Below are 16,109 nucleotides of genomic sequence, written 5' to 3'. Positions count from 1 at the left end.
CTCTGTCTCCAGGGGCCTGTGGCCCTGAGTGGCCGGACACCTCCAAAAATCCAAAGGATCGAAGATGTGTCGCAGACCCAAGCTGCCTCCACCTCAAACCTGTGCTGCCCTGACAGTCCCAAGGGAACCCTACAAACTGACATCAGGAACCTGGGCTGACCAGTTTTCTTTCCTAGGAAAAAGGACCGCTCTGTGTCTCCAGGGGCCTGTGGCCCTGAAGTGGCCGGACACCTCCAAAAATCCAAACGATCGAAGATGTGTCGCAGACCCTAGCTGCCCCCACCTCAAACCTGTGCTGCCCTGACAGTCCCAAGGGAACCCTACAAACTGACATCAGGAACCTGGGCTGGCCACTTTTCTTTCCCAGGGAAAAAGGACCGGTCTGTGTCTCCAGGGCCTGTGGCCCTGAAATGGCTGGACACCTCCAAAAATCCAAACGATCGAGGATGTGTCGCAGACCCAAGCTGCCCCCACCTCAAACCTGTGCTGCCCTGACAGTCCCAAGGGAACCCTACAAACTGACATCAGGAACCTGGCTGGCCACTTTTCTTTCCCAGGAAAAAGGCCGATCTTTGCCTCCAGGGGCCTGTGGCCCTGAGTGGCCGGACACCTCCAAAAAATCCAAACGATCGAAGATGTGTCGCAGACCCAAGCTGCCTCCACCTCAAACCTGTGCTGCCCTGACAGTCCCAAGGGAACCCTACAAACTGACATCAGGAACCTGTGCTGGCCACTTTTCTTTCCCAGGGAAAAGGACCGCTCTCTGTCTCCAGGGGCCTGTGGCCCTGAGTGGCTGGACACCTCCAAAAATCCAAACGATCGAAGATGTGTCGCAGACCCAAGCTGCCCCCACCTCAAACCTGTGCTGCCCTGACAGTCCCAAGGGAACCCTACAAACTGACATCAGGAACCTGGGCTGACCACTTTTCTTTCCCAAGGAAAAAGGACCGGTCTCTCTCTCCAGGGGCCTGTGGCCCTGAGTGGCCGGACACCTCCAAAAATCCAAACGATCGAAGATGTGTCGCAGACCCAAGCTGCCTCCACCTCAAACCTGTGCTGCCCTGACAGTCCCAAGAGAACCCTACAAACTGACATCAGGAACCTGGGCTGACCACTTTTCTTTCCCAGGAAAAAGGACCGCTCTGTGTCTCCAGGGGCCTGTGGCCCTGAAGTGGCCGGACACCTCCAAAAATCCAAACGATCGAAGATGTGTCGCAGACCCTAGCTGCCCTCACCTTAAACCTGTGCTGCCCTGACAGTCCCAAGGGAACCCTACAAACTGACATCAGGAACCTGGGCTGGCCACTTTTCTTTCCCAGGAAAAAGGACCGGTCTGTGTCTCCAGGGGCCTGTGGCCCTGAAGTGGCTGGACACCTCCAAAAATCCAAACGATCGAAGATGTGTCGCAGACCCAAGCTGCCCCCACCTCAAACCTGTGCTGCCCTGACAGTCCCAAGGGAACCCTACAAACTGACATCAGGAACCTGGGCTGGCCACTTTTCTTTCCCAGGAAAAAGGCCGATCTTTGCCTCCAGGGGCCTGTGGCCCTGAGTGGCCGGACACCTCCAAAAATCCAAACGATCGAAGATGTGTCGCAGACCCAAGCTGCCTCCACCTCAAACCTGTGCTGCCCTGACAGTCCCAAGGGAACCCTACAAACTGACATCAGGAACCTGTGCTGGCCACTTTTCTTTCCCAGGGAAAAGGACCGCTCTCTGTCTCCAGGGGCCTGTGGCCCTGAGTGGCTGGACACCTCAAAAAATCCAAACGATCGAAGATGTGTCGCAGACCCAAGCTGCCCCCACCTCAAACCTGTGCTGCCCTGACAGTCCCAAGGGAACCCTACAAACTGACATCAGGAACCTGGGCTGGCCACTTTTCTTTCCCAGGAAAAAGGACCGCTCTCTGTCTCCAGGGGCCTGTGGCCCTGAAGTGGCCGGACACCTCCAAAAATGCAAACGATCGAAGATGTGTCGCAGAGCCAAGCTGCCCCCACCTCAAACCTGTGCTGCCCTGACAGTCCCAAGGGAACCCTACAAACTGACATCAGGAACCTGGGCTGGCCACTTTTCTTTTCCAGGGAAAAGGACGCGTCTGTGTCTCCAGGGGCCTGTGGCCCTGAAGTGGCTGGACACCTCCAAAAATCCAAACGATCGAAGATGTGTCGCAGACCCTAGCTGCCCCCACCTCAAACCTGTGCTGCCCTGACAGTCCCAAGGCAACCCTACAAACTGACATCAGGAACACGGGCTGGCCACTTTTCTTTCCCACGGAAAAGGACCGCTCTGTGTCTCCAGGGGCCTGTGGCCCTGAAGTGGCCGAACACCTCCAAAAATCCAATCGATCGAGGATGTGTCGCAGAGCCAAGCTGCCCCCACCTCAAACCTGTGCTGCCCTGACAGTCCCAAGGAACCCTACAAACTGACATCAGGAACTGGGCTGGCCACTTTTCCTTCCCAGGGAAAAGGACCGCTCTGTGTCTCCAGGGGCCTGTGGCCCTGAGTGGCTGGACACCTCCAAAAATCCAAACGATCGAAGATGTGTCGCAGACCCAAGCTGCCCCCACCTCAAACCTGTGCTGCCCTGACAGTCCCAAGGGAACCCTACAAACTGACATCAGGAACCTGGGCTGGCCACTTTTCTTCCCAAGGAAAAAGGACCGGTCTCTCTCTCCAGGGGCCTGTGGCCCTGAGTGGCCGGACACCTCCAAAAATCCAAACGATTGAAGATGTGTCGCAGACCCAAGCTAACTCACCGCAGCTCCTCGTCCGTTCCTATGAGTTACCCAGACTGAACCTTGAAATACAAGATGTGTGGGCTTCATCACGGGGTCCCGTCATACTTCCCGAGGGCTCACGAGTGCAGGAAACCCGGTCCGTCCGCCACCTGATGACATGGGCTTAGCGTACACCGAGTGGATGGCCTAAAGCACACAAATGAGAATGGATGGTTAGAGGTGCACCAGAAACTGAGACCTGTGCGAGAACAACTGCTTCTGTCCACTGCTCACCTGGCACACTTGGCCTTGACTGCCGCTATCTGCCTGGACTTCCTAATAATAAAGACAAAGAACAGTGCTGTAACATAGTCGCCATGTATGCTTCCCCTGCAAATACAAACAGTGACTGACCTTCTCAGGGAAAACCCCTTGACCCGGGATTGGGGGCTCTGCCACAGATTTAATCCGCCTGCATCTGAAAGAAAGGTAGGAGTAATGTCAAATGGCTGCAGGATAACTTAACAGCACCAAACATGTCAATCTACAAATACAATCTAGAGCCCAACTACACCCCGCATCAGAAATTTCAACTCCTGGGACTTGTCCTGGTACAGGCTATGCATCAGGGCAGAGCAGGTCCGGGACAAATACGTGCAGACACCCGTGACACAGGACAGAACGTGACAAACGAGGGGACGCCACAGGGAGAGAGAGCTCTCGGTGAGAAGAATGCCGGCGAGCGCCGGGAGAATGCGGAACGAGATAACCTAGGTGAGACGGACGGCTCAGAGCCGATGAGGCTCAGAGAACCCTGCAGGAACAAGATGCTAACAGAATGATTTCTTAAGAGAACTGCAGAGAGGAATGTTTTACGGTCCGAAGGCTCTAGCTAGCTTTGCATTCTTATCGGTCCTAATCGGCTATAAGGGATCATTGCGGTGTGTGGCTGTTGACACAGCTCAGAGCAAGACCTTAAAAGACATCTGACTGGATGCTTCTAAAGAGAGATGCAATTCAGATGCCTGTCTGACCTCCGGAATCAAGAGTCCTATTGCACTGGTGCCCGTCCAAGGAATGCGGAGATCACAGATGCCAAAAATGAGGCCGGGGTTTCCGATAGGCCCCTCAAAGGGCTAAGGTAAAAAAGCCATGTGACACGAAATACCCAAACACACAGAATGCACAATAGACAAGTGACACAACACACACCGGAACTGCTCTGCCCTGAGCACCTCAGCACTGTGATCAAAAGAAACCCTTTCCCTTTAGGTGGCCTACGTGGATACTTCTCACACATCCCTGCCACCAAAGCTGATTCAAAAAGCCCTCCCAGCGCCTCGCTTTCATCCCCTCTCAAGGTCGTAGCCCTCGACTTATCTCTCGGACGTCCGGGGATGAGAATCCACGTCGCGTGCGAACGGAGGCCGCCTCGCCTGCTGGGAATTTTCTTACGATCACCGGGCTGTAGTCCCTTGCTCAACTACAATCGAGAACACCAAACATCACTGCGTGATCTTAGCTGTACAACGGACAAAACCCAGCAATTCTGCTACTCACCGTTCTCCTCAGAATGCCCGGCTCCTTGGGCCGCACGCTTTGGCCGTGCTTGGAGGCTGACGCCGTCATCGCAGGGTACGCCTGGGTTAAGAAGAGACAAAATGACTCGGCATTGCTGAAACCTAAGTGGACCCTGGCTCCCCCTCCCTACCTCGGCGACTCACCGCAACTCCTCGGCCATTGCCAAAGGCTACCCGGATGGGACCTTGAAATACAAAATTTCAAGGCTTCATCACGGCCCTGAAATACGTCCAGAGGACTCACGAGCACAGGAAACCCGGTCCATCGGCTGGTTGGTGACGGGGGCTTGGCATACTCCGAGTGGATTGCCTAAAGCACACAAACAAGAATGGAGGCTTTAGAGTTGCACCAGAAATTGAGACCTGAGTGAGAACACCTGTTTCTGCAACCGGTCACTGCTCACCTTGACTGCAGAGATCCAGATTTAATGCCTAAAAATAAAGACAGAAAACAGTACTGTAACACACAGTCACCATTTACACTTCCACTGCAGAGACAAACGGTGACTGACCTGCTCAGGGGAACCCCCTCTCCAGGGACTGGGGGGCTCTGCCACAGACTTAATCCACCTGCATCTGAAAGAGAGTTAGGACAAAAGTCAAATGGTTGCAAGATAACTTAACAGCTGCAAACACCTTATGCCAATCTAGGAATACCATCTAGAGTCCAACTACACCCTGCACTGCAAATTTCAAGTCCCCAGAACTTATCCTATTACACCAGGCTATGCAGCAGGGCAGAATAGCTCTGGGACAAATATGTGCAGACACCCGTGACACAGGATGGGACAAACAAGGGGACGCTAAACACAAACACCACGTTATGACACAAACGGCGTGACACAAGGATGATAAGTTCCTGGCAAGAAGAATAATGGCAAGGAGTGAGAGGATGCCAAAAGAGATGACCGATGCTCTGGCAGTGGTGGATGGAGGAGGCTCTAAGGAGCAGAAGAGCTCCTGGAGAAGACTGGAACAGAGTGACCCGTTAAAAGAACTGTTGGTCACAATGATCAGGATGGCTGTGAGACAATGCTACATTTAGAATGCTTTCCATATCCATACAATCTTGTAAGCCCCGGGATGTTACAGCTCGTGGCTGGAAAGGATGGATGGTGATACGGCCGGGAAGGAGGCCTCAAAAGACGTCCGACTCGATGCTTCGGAGATGCGACCAAGAGAGACGGCCGAGCCCGCCGGTAAAAGAACGAACGATATCGGCATCGTGCCGAGAAGTGCGAGCGTTCGAGAACCCAGAGATGCTGGCTGATGCTTGTGTTAAGGCCCTTGAGGGGAAAAGGCAGGGATATCTGATCCAAGGGACCCCAAAGACACACCAGATAATACGGTACACGGGACAACACAACACGGACCAGAACTGTTCTGCACTGCACACCCTACAGCTGCAATCAAAAGTAGAGCCTCTCCCTTTAGCTGTCCTAAGAGGCCCCTTAGAAGATATCCCTTTATCCTCTGCTAGTTTTCAAATCTATCCCAGGAATTTCCAATCCATTACTCCCATCTCCAGGCTGTGGCCCCGACTTATCTTTTGGGTGATCGGTGATGTGAATCCAGGTTGGACCTGAAATGAGTCTACCTCGGAGGGCCGTGTGATCGCCTGTTAGCCTCTTAGTCGGTTACAATAAAGAACAGCAAAATCAACGCATGAGTTTAGTGTTACGTGGGCCAAATCCCAGCAAGTCAGCTACTTATCCTCTTCTGAGTGTGCCTGGGTCCTCAAGTCTCCAGCTTCATCCTGAGTCCAAGGCTATGGCTGTTATTATGAGTGGCACCTGGATTAGAGAGAGGCAAAGTTACATGGCATTTCTGTGAGTGCAGTGGATGAGCTCGTGTGCTGTACGACACACGAATGCCTCTGCTATGCTTGTGAAAAGCCTTGGGTGGGTCCTCAAATAGACACCATTTCTCACCCTGCTGCCTTCAAAACCCCCCACAATAACTCCTAACCGGGCACCCTGCTCACTCTCCCTCTCCTAGTCACAATCCTCAACTCATCTGAAGCCTCAATCTCAAACATCGTCTTTGACACGGGGCAGATACCTTTTGTGACGCAATGAATCTGCTGAAAACATGTTGTACTTGACACAATCTGGAGTTGCAGGAAGTTTGACTCCTCCTAAAAAAAAACAAAAAACAAAACAAAACAAAAAAATCATAAATTACAAAAACACCTTACCACCCCTGAATGCAAAACCCAAATCATGAACTTAAATACTCCCTGTATTCAATGTTGTTTTCTTCACAGTCTCTTCAAAGCCTCTGTTGCTTTAGATGCCCAAAAGCACCTGCTGAAAACAAGCTGAGATAAGCTGAAAGAGCCTCTTCACCAAAATGAGAGGAGAGCTCTTATCCCAGCAGATTCCAGAGAGGGAATGAAGCCCCCTGGTAAAGGCTGGGGTTAATATACCCCTGATTGGGCCCGCCTCTCGTTCCCACAATGCCTGGGAAAGGAGAGGGGCAAATCCCACCAGGTATAAAAGCCCTCAGAGTGGCTGCAGCTGTTTGGCTCCTCTGACTTGAATTCAAGGGGAGTAAAGGGCTTGATACAGAAGAAAACACTCCAGGGAAATGACAGCACTTTCTTTTTTGCTACAACTACTTGGAACAAAAGGGCAGAAAGCTGGTAAGAAATAAACTTTGTTTATTTGAAAATAAAAAAGAAATAAAACTTTGTTTTTAGGCAGCATAGCTAGATAAGTTGGGGAATTTGCTGTTAACTTATATAATTATTCCTCAGTGACTACTAAGTAGTACTCCACTTGTGACTAAGTAGGGTGGAGAAGAATACTAATTATATGAACAGTCTGTCTCCTTGGGACTACTACCTAGGGCTATCTACATTATAAATAAAAATAAGAAAAATAATAGCCTCCCGGGCAGCATAAAGATTAAGTACATGCCAGGCTTGCCCTGCTCTGAGATATTTAGTCCTAGGGTGCAGAAAGAAGTGCCCTGAAAGGTAGTTTTAAACCCTTAAAATGCTGAAAAAGACAGAGCCTCCTTCAAGTGAAGCCTTTAACAGGAGGAAATGGGGCAGTTACCTCCGCTGAAACTGATACAATGGCAAATGAATGTCTTCTGCCCTTTAATTCAATCCCCGAGAATATTGGGAAAAGAGGGGTTTTCCTCGCTTTAAATCTCTCCAGTGATGAAGAAAGAGGGATTTCCCCTCAATCCAAACCCTTAAGAAGGAGGGGCAGCTGGGCTTTCCCCTCAATTTAAGCCTTAGGACAACACAAAGGGTTACCCTTAATTCAAATGCAGTTACCCTTAATTCAAACCCATAAAAAACATTGTCAAGGTTTTCCCCTTCTATTTAGTCTGGAAAATAATGGAAAATGGAGATTCCCTGTCAATTAACACCCCTAACAGCATAGAAAAGGCAGGGATTCTTTCCACTGAGACCATGAAAATTGCAGGGGAAGTGGATTCCCTCACGATTTGAACACAAGAAATAATGGAAAAGGAAGCTTTTTCTCTCAATTTAAACTCCTTTTCTCCTACTAAGCCCTCTCTTTTCTGGGACTGCTGTGGAAGGTCTGGGGGTTCTAGGGAAGGGCTGACACAATAAAAGGGGAAAGTTGAAAGCTCTCCCCTGGAACCCCACATGCTGCCTGGCCTGCTCAGGTGCTGCCCCTTGGCAAGAGGGCTCTTCCCTTGGCATTTTCTCAAAGGGATGCTCCGTGCCCAGGTGGGTCTGGCTGCTCCCCAGTCCCTGCTGGATGTTCCAACCATAGTTCCTGGAGGAACGCTTGGAATAGCCCTGTTAGGCCCTCTGGACTAGCAGCTCCCTGTGCAGGTGTGCCCAGGTAACCCTCTGAAAGCGGCTTGTCACACGGGGGGCTGCGACACTTTGGAGTGGGGGATGAGGTGAAGAAAGGTACTGTGGGGAGCTCCCTCCCCACGCAGCCCTTTGTCTGCCCCTTAAACAATGGGGTGTCAGACTTTGCTTTCCAAGGAAATTAACAGTCTTTCCTCTCTGTGTGCCCCTAGCCAAACAGGAATTGCATCCAAAATTGCAGACAGCGAACGATTTCTCACAGACAACAGATGCCAACACCAAGAACTCTTGCTGCCCTTGGAGTGAAACACACCACCAGTGAACAGACATCAATACACGGTGAGAGAGAGTTTGTTTTTACAGGGAAAAGGACCAGCGATTGGGTCCAGAGGTCAGTGGCCCCAAATGACATTATGCAACCTCAAGATCCGAACGGTGCAAGATTTACAAGGGAGCAAAACTGCCCCCACTGAAAATTCAGGCTGCCCTGGCAGTGACAAGAACCTCCTGCAAACTAGCATCAAGAATCTGGAGTGGTAGTTTTTCTTATACAGGGAAAAGGGCTGGGGATCAAGTTCAAGGGGCCTGTGGCCCTGAATGGGCTGTTCCCTCCACAAACCTGAATAAGGCAGGCTGAGTCCCACACCCAAACTATCACCACCAAGAATTTCTGCTGCCCTGACAGTCCCAAGGACAACCGGCAAACTGACATCAGGAACCTGGGCTGGCCACTTTTCTTTCCCACGGAAAAGGACCGCTCAGTGTCTCCAGGGGCCTGTGGCCCTGAGTGGCCGGACACCTCCAAAAATCCAAACGATCGAAGATGTGTCGCAGAGCCAAGCTGCCCCCACCTCAAACCTGTGCTGCCCTGACAGTCCCAAGGGAACCCTACAAACTGACATCAGGAACCTGGGCTGGCCACTTTTCTTTCCCAAGGAAAAAGGCTGATCTTTGCCTCCAGGGGCCTGTGGCCCTGAAGTGGCCGGACACCTCCAAAAATCCAAACGATCGAAGATGTGTCGCAGACCCAAGCTGCCCCCACCTCAAACCTGTGCTGCCCTGACAGTCCCAAGGGAATCCTACAAACTGACCCTAACCCTAACCCCAACCCCTAACCGCAACCCTAACCCAACCCTAACCGCAACCCTAACCCCTGCCCCCTAACCCTGAACGCAGCTCCTTAGCTCTACAAAATGGCGGCATCCGTGTGGTCATGTGACAGGGAGCAAGATGGTGGCACCCATAGGGTCACGTGATGGGGAGCAAGATGGCGGTGTCTACATGGTGGGGGTGATGTGGGTAGTGGGTATTGTAATGTGCCAGGTGGAGCACTAATTAGGGGTTGTTTAGGTATATATAAAAAAGAAGAAAAACTATATGTCCGGTGCAGCAGTAGAAAGTTTCAGGCTCCCAGGGAGTAAATGCTTTTTTTTTTTTTTAAATTATTTAAAGTTTGTTTCCCTATCTAGCTTTCAAAAAGCAGCAGTAGAAACTTTCAGGCTCCCTGGGAGTAAAATAAAAAACAAAGTTAGAAATGAAAAGATGGAAGGAAAAAGACAGAGTTAAGAGACAACTTAAGAGACGACTTAAGAGACAAGAGACAACTTAAGAGACAACTTAAGAGACAAGAGACTACTTAAGAGACAACTTAAGAGACAAGAGACAACTTAAGAGACTACTTAAGAGACAAGAGACAACTTAAGAGACTACTTAAGAGACGACTTAAGAGACAACTTAAGAGACAAGAGACAACTTAAGAGACTACTTAAGAGACTACTTAAGAGACAAGAGACAACTTAAGAGACAACTTAAGAGACAGAGACAACTTAAGAGACTACTTAAGAGACAACTTAAGAGACAAGAGAGAACTTAAGAGACAACTTAAGAGACAACTTAAGAGACAAGAGACAACTTAAGAGACAACTTAAGAGACAAGAGAGAACTTAAGAGACAACTTAAGACACAAGAGAGAACTTAAGAGACAACTTAAGAGACAAGAGACAACTTAAGAGACTACTTAAGAGACAAGAGACAACTTAAGAGACTACTTAAGAGACAACTTAAGAGACAAGAGAGAACTTAAGAGACTACTTAAGAGACAAGAGACAACTTAAGAGACAACTTAAGAGACAAGAGACTACTTAAGAGACAACTTAAGAGACAAGAGACAACTTAAGAGACTACTTAAGAGACAAGAGACAACTTAAGAGACTACTTAAGAGACTACTTAAGAGACAAGAGACAACTTAAGAGACAACTTAAGAGACAAGAGACAACTTAAGAGACTACTTAAGAGACTACTTAAGAGACAAGAGACAACTTAAGAGACAACTTAAGAGACAGAGACAACTTAAGAGACTACTTAAGAGACAACTTAAGAGACAAGAGAGAACTTAAGAGACAACTTAAGAGACAACTTAAGAGACAAGAGACAACTTAAGAGACAACTTAAGAGACAAGAGAGAACTTAAGAGACAACTTAAGACACAAGAGAGAACTTAAGAGACAACTTAAGAGACAAGAGACAACTTAAGAGACTACTTAAGAGACAAGAGACAACTTAAGAGACTACTTAAGAGACAACTTAAGAGACAAGAGAGAACTTAAGAGACAACTTAAGAGACAAGAGACTACTTAAGAGACTACTTAAGAGACAAGAGACTACTTAAGAGACTACTTAAGAGACAAGAGACTACTTAAGAGACTACTTAAGAGACAAGAGACTACTTAAGAGACAACTTAAGAGACAACTTAAGAGACAAGAGACAACTTAAGAGATTACTTAAGAGACTACTTAAGAGACAAGAGACGACTTAAGAGACGACTTAAGAGACGACTTAAGAGACTACTTAAGAGACAAGAGACAACTTAAGAGACTACTTAAGAGACAACTTAAGAGACAAGAGAGAACTTAAGAGACAACTTAAGAGACAACTTAAGAGACAAGAGACAACTTAAGAGACAACTTAAGAGACAAGAGAGAACTTAAGAGACAACTTAAGACACAAGAGAGAACTTAAGAGACAACTTAAGAGACAAGAGACAACTTAAGAGACTACTTAAGAGACAACTTAAGAGACAAGAGAGAACTTAAGAGACAACTTAAGAGACAAGAGACAACTTAAGAGACTACTTAAGAGACAACTTAAGAGACAAGAGACTACTTAAGAGACAACTTAAGAGACAAGAGACAACTTAAGAGACTACTTAAGAGACAAGAGACAACTTAAGAGACTACTTAAGAGACTACTTAAGAGACAAGAGACAACTTAAGAGACAACTTAAGAGACAAGAGACAACTTAAGAGACTACTTAAGAGACTACTTAAGAGACAAGAGACAACTTAAGAGACAACTTAAGAGACAGAGACAACTTAAGAGACTACTTAAGAGACAACTTAAGAGACAAGAGAGAACTTAAGAGACAACTTAAGAGACAAGAGACAACTTAAGAGACAACTTAAGAGACAAGAGAGAACTTAAGAGACTACTTAAGAGACAACTTAAGAGACAAGAGAGAACTTAAGAGACTACTTAAGAGACAAGAGACAACTTAAGAGACAACTTAAGAGACAAGAGACTACTTAAGAGACTACTTAAGAGACAAGAGACTACTTAAGAGACTACTTAAGAGACAACTTAAGAGACAAGAGACAACTTAAGAGACAACTTAAGAGACAAGAGACAACTTAAGAGATTACTTAAGAGACTACTTAAGAGACAAGAGACGACTTAAGAGACGACTTAAGAGACTACTTAAGAGACTACTTAAGAGACAAGAGACAACTTAAGAGACTACTTAAGAGACGAAAAGAAATAGGAAAAGAATGGCAAAGAGTAAAAAATGAGAAGGGTTACAGTGAAAAGAGGGTGAGAGTGAAAAAGAGGACAAAAGAATAGAGAAAATAAAGAAGAGAAGCTGGAGAGAAAAAGAAATAAAGAGTAAAAGCATCAACTAGAGAGAAAAATAGTTAGAAATAGTGAAACAGAGAAACAGAAGAAAAGACATACAGGGAAATAGAGAAGCAGAGAGAGAGAGAGTTAGAAACAGTGAGAAATGACATGACAGAAAGAAAACTAAGAGAAGAAGCAAAGGAAGAAATACAGTGGGGAAAAAAAAAAGACTAAACCACACCAAAAAAACACTGGAGCCAAAGGTGGAGGGGGAGGGAGTGGGGGGCATCATTATTAGGGTTGATTCAACTTTATTGAATAATTTTTTTTATTTAGACTCCAGCAAAACACATGGAAACGATGTATACGAATGGGAGCGTAGATACAATCCTTACGCTGCCCGGTAGAAATCTGACTTACGTATGAAGCCGTATGTGGAAATGCAGCGGCAAATGCAAACACGGAACGATACGGGGCAATAGAAACCGAGCGCATATTAACACAATATAACCTTTTTTCTATTTACATTACATTTTGTTTGATTGTTAGAGGAAAGACCAAAACAAAAATAGCACACAGAAAACAACAGTCATCCACCGTGACCACCTCCTTCACATTGCACGCAAACTCACTGTCGCTCTCGACCGCTCCTTTACGCCCCGGCAATCGCTGTTCCTCGGGAACGTGGTTCCCAGGAGCCTCCTAAAAAATCCTCCTGCCTGACGAAAACCCCGGTCCCGGGACGGTCCGCCTCCAAACTTTGGCAATGAACGTCGCCTCGCGGACCGGCCGGGACCGAGGAAAAAAAAACTCAGCGGGGGGGGGAAAAAAAAAACCCCGCCTGGGGATTTTTTATTCTAAATTTAAAAAAGAGCTGAAAAACCTGAAAGGCAAAGGCCATACGCACAAGGTTAGAACTGGTCAACACACACACCTGCAGACACAAGCTCTCACAGACAGACACGGACAATCACGCACTCTCACGCGCTCTTCCGCTTACACGCTGACCGCGACCCTTACTTGAAACGCTATGCTGACGCTTCGACGCATCTTCTGACCGCAGCTCTTCGATGTCCAGCGGTAGATTCCGGGATAACGTGTAGGGACCCGGGGACCTGCGAGACGACAGAGACAACGGGAGGCGGTCAACGAGTGACTATCTGACGGCTAGGAGCTATTCCCGCTCCGGGTCCATAAATTTTGTACCCAAAACCCCCATAGAAGACAGATGAAGACAGATGACAGATGTAAAGTTTTATAACTGCTCTACCTAACCGTGACTACGCGCCTGGGCAGGGCAGCTCCGATCGTAAGTGGCACGACAGAGGCATGTACAACATAAGCCAAGGTAGGTACATACAATATATGCACAATATAAGCCAACGTAGGTACATACAGTATAAGTACATACAATATAAACCAACATAGGTACATACGACATAAGTACATACAATATAAGCACATACAGTATAAGCCAACATAGGTAGGTACAACCTAAGCACGTACAATATAAGCCGACATAGATACAATATAAGTGAGGACTTGACGTAACTCTCCGGAAGATTAATTGTTGAGCCCTATACCCTTTGAGAAGGCGCAAGCGATGGAACTACTGCGGTCACGTGATGAGGGTCTAATATGCTCCCTCTAGAAGTCCAAGAGAATAGCATGAGAAGAGAAGGAAGATGGATGAGAACGTCTCCTGTACTTCTTCCCGTCTCAAAAAGTAAAAATGTAACGATGCCGGAATAAGCGATATCCAGGAAGGTACACGAGTAAAATATGGCCGATATGGCAGAGAACAATGCCGATAAAGCCTCGAGATGTAACAAAGGCCTATGACACAGAAATCAATGGACACGGACGACATAACACAGACACGGACGACATAACACAGACACGGACGACATAACACAGACAAGAGTGGAAACTGCCTGGCAGTTCCACCTTATGGACCCAAGATTGCTAGTCCAAGATGAGTCATAGGCCGATGATGCCAAAGGAAAGAAAGCCCTAGGGCAATAGTATGTGATGATGAAATTTAACTCCTTTCAAGATGTTAGTGCCAAAGGACTTAAGAGGAAGCCTAAGAAGCTCAGTAGGCCTGGACAAGAAAGCGATGACTACGGCGTGACCGTGGCTATAGCTCCGGACGTGAAGGCGGGCTCCTCGGGTGAAAAGATCCACGACGACTTCGAGAGTCGAAGAAGGCCGCCGACGCAAACCTCGCGAGGACGCGAAGACGGATCGGAACTGCCCTGCCCGGCGAAGACTCTGGTGAGGCTGAGGAGAAACCCTCTCCCTCTGCTTCCGAGGGGCCCGTCCCACTATGGGCCTCTCCTCTAAGCTAACATCAAATTGTCTCCTGTGATAGTAAAGGTTTTTCCCCTTCTCCCACCTACTGGCCCCAACACTTAGCTTTTGCAAGACGACCGGACAAAATCCATCGTCAGCCGGACGTGGACGGCGACATGTTCTCTACATCCGCTTCGGTGCTGCCGTTTCCAAACTTCAGCTATGCGCCTCCTCACGGTACCTAAGACAAAACAGAAAATGCAACTAGCGCCCTGCAAAAGAGGAATCCCTGGAACTCTGATGCATCGCTGCCCCGGCTCACCTGAAATCTTGATGCGACTCAACAGGCTGCCAGGAGGATACCTACAAAAGGAAAAGGTACAGGCTTAGCGTGCTGCCGCATAACAGTCACCTATGAGTCTACCCAGCCTAAATTCCGACTCACCCGCTTGACTCTGTTCCTTCACACGCCTAGGGCAGCAATGACACCTGCAAAGAAACAAAGCAAAAAAAACCACACTGAGATACTGAGAAAAGACCACCACCCTGACCCGACAAGTACGCCCACCTACACCTTAAGCTTGCACCCACCTGGCCTCAGACATCTGGGATCAGAGACATCTCGCAAGAGGACTGCCTAAAATAAAAAAAAAAAAAAAGGGGATGCTTAGACTTTCACCAGAAACTGAGACCTGTGCGAGAACAACTGCTTCTGTCCACTGCTCACCTGGCACACTTGGCCTTGACTGCCGCTATCTGCCTGGACTTCCTAATAATAAAGACAAAGAACAGTGCTGTAACATAGTCGCCATGTATGCTTCCCCTGCAAATACAAACAGCGACTGACCTTCTCAGGGAAAACCCCCTGACCCAGGAGGGGCGCTCTGCCACAGATCTTAAATGTCTGCATCTGAAAGAAAGTTAGGAGAAAATTCAAACAACTGTAGGATAACTTAACAGGTCCAAGCATCCTGTGTGAATCTAGGAATACCATCTAGAATACAACTACATCCCCCATTCCAAATTGCAGGTCTCCAGGACTTGTGCAATTACACCAGGCTATGCAGCAGGACAGAGCAGCTCCGGGACAAATATGTGCAGACACCCGTGACACAGGACAGGACACGACAAACGAGGGGACGCCACGAGGAGAAAAAATCTCTTGGCGAGAAAAATGCCCGCGAGGACAGAGAGATTGCGGAACGAGATGACCTAGGTGAGACGGACGGCTCGGAGCTGATGAGGCTCAAAGAACCCTGCAGGAAGAAGATGCTAAGGAAACGATGTCTTCCGAGAACCGCACAAGCGGATGCCTGAAAAGCCTACGGTAAGAATGAGCTACCAAGCTTGGCGTTCTCACGAGTCCTAAGCCCCTATAACGGATCGTTGGGGTGTGCGGCTGTCGCTACCGCTCAGAACGAGACCTTAAAAGACATCCGACCGGATGCTTCTAAAGACAGATACGACTGCGATGCCTGTCGGGACTCCCGAGTCAAAAGGCCTGTGGCGTTGGGGCCGGGCCGAGGAACGCAAAGATCGCAGATGCCAAGATGACCCTCAGACAGCTAAGGTAAAGAAAGACAAGTGACGTGACAGACCCAAACAACACAGAATGCACAAGAGACAAGTGACACGACCCACACCGGAACTGCTCTGCCCTGCGCACCTCAGCGCTGAGATCAAAAGAGACGCTTTCCCTTTAGGTGGCCTAATGAGACACTTCCTAGACATCCCCATCTCCAAAGCAGACTCCAAAATCCCTTCCAGGCAGTCCCAAGCCAGCACCCCGCTTCCCTCCCCTCAGTGGGTCATAGCCCTCGACT

At 48.3% G+C, this 16,109-nt stretch overlaps 1 long non-coding RNA gene across 1 annotated transcript; it reads right to left on the bottom strand.

Annotated features, from left to right (window-relative positions):
• Positions 1-14,412: 14,412 nt before the first annotated feature.
• LOC128795702 (uncharacterized) lies at positions 14,413-15,057 on the bottom strand. The gene is made up of 5 exons (XR_008433613.1): positions 15,014-15,057; positions 14,878-14,923; positions 14,732-14,775; positions 14,609-14,649; positions 14,413-14,527 (listed from the first exon to the last, which is right to left on the bottom strand). It is a non-coding gene; the product is annotated as an uncharacterized LOC128795702 (long non-coding RNA).
• Between the last annotated feature and the right edge of the window lie 1,052 nt (positions 15,058-16,109).

The sequence above is a fragment of the Vidua chalybeata genome, chromosome 15 (genome assembly GCF_026979565.1).
Source record: "Vidua chalybeata isolate OUT-0048 chromosome 15, bVidCha1 merged haplotype, whole genome shotgun sequence".
Lineage (NCBI taxonomy): Eukaryota > Metazoa > Chordata > Aves > Passeriformes > Viduidae > Vidua > Vidua chalybeata.
This window is presented reverse-complemented; position numbering and strand designations above follow the sequence as displayed.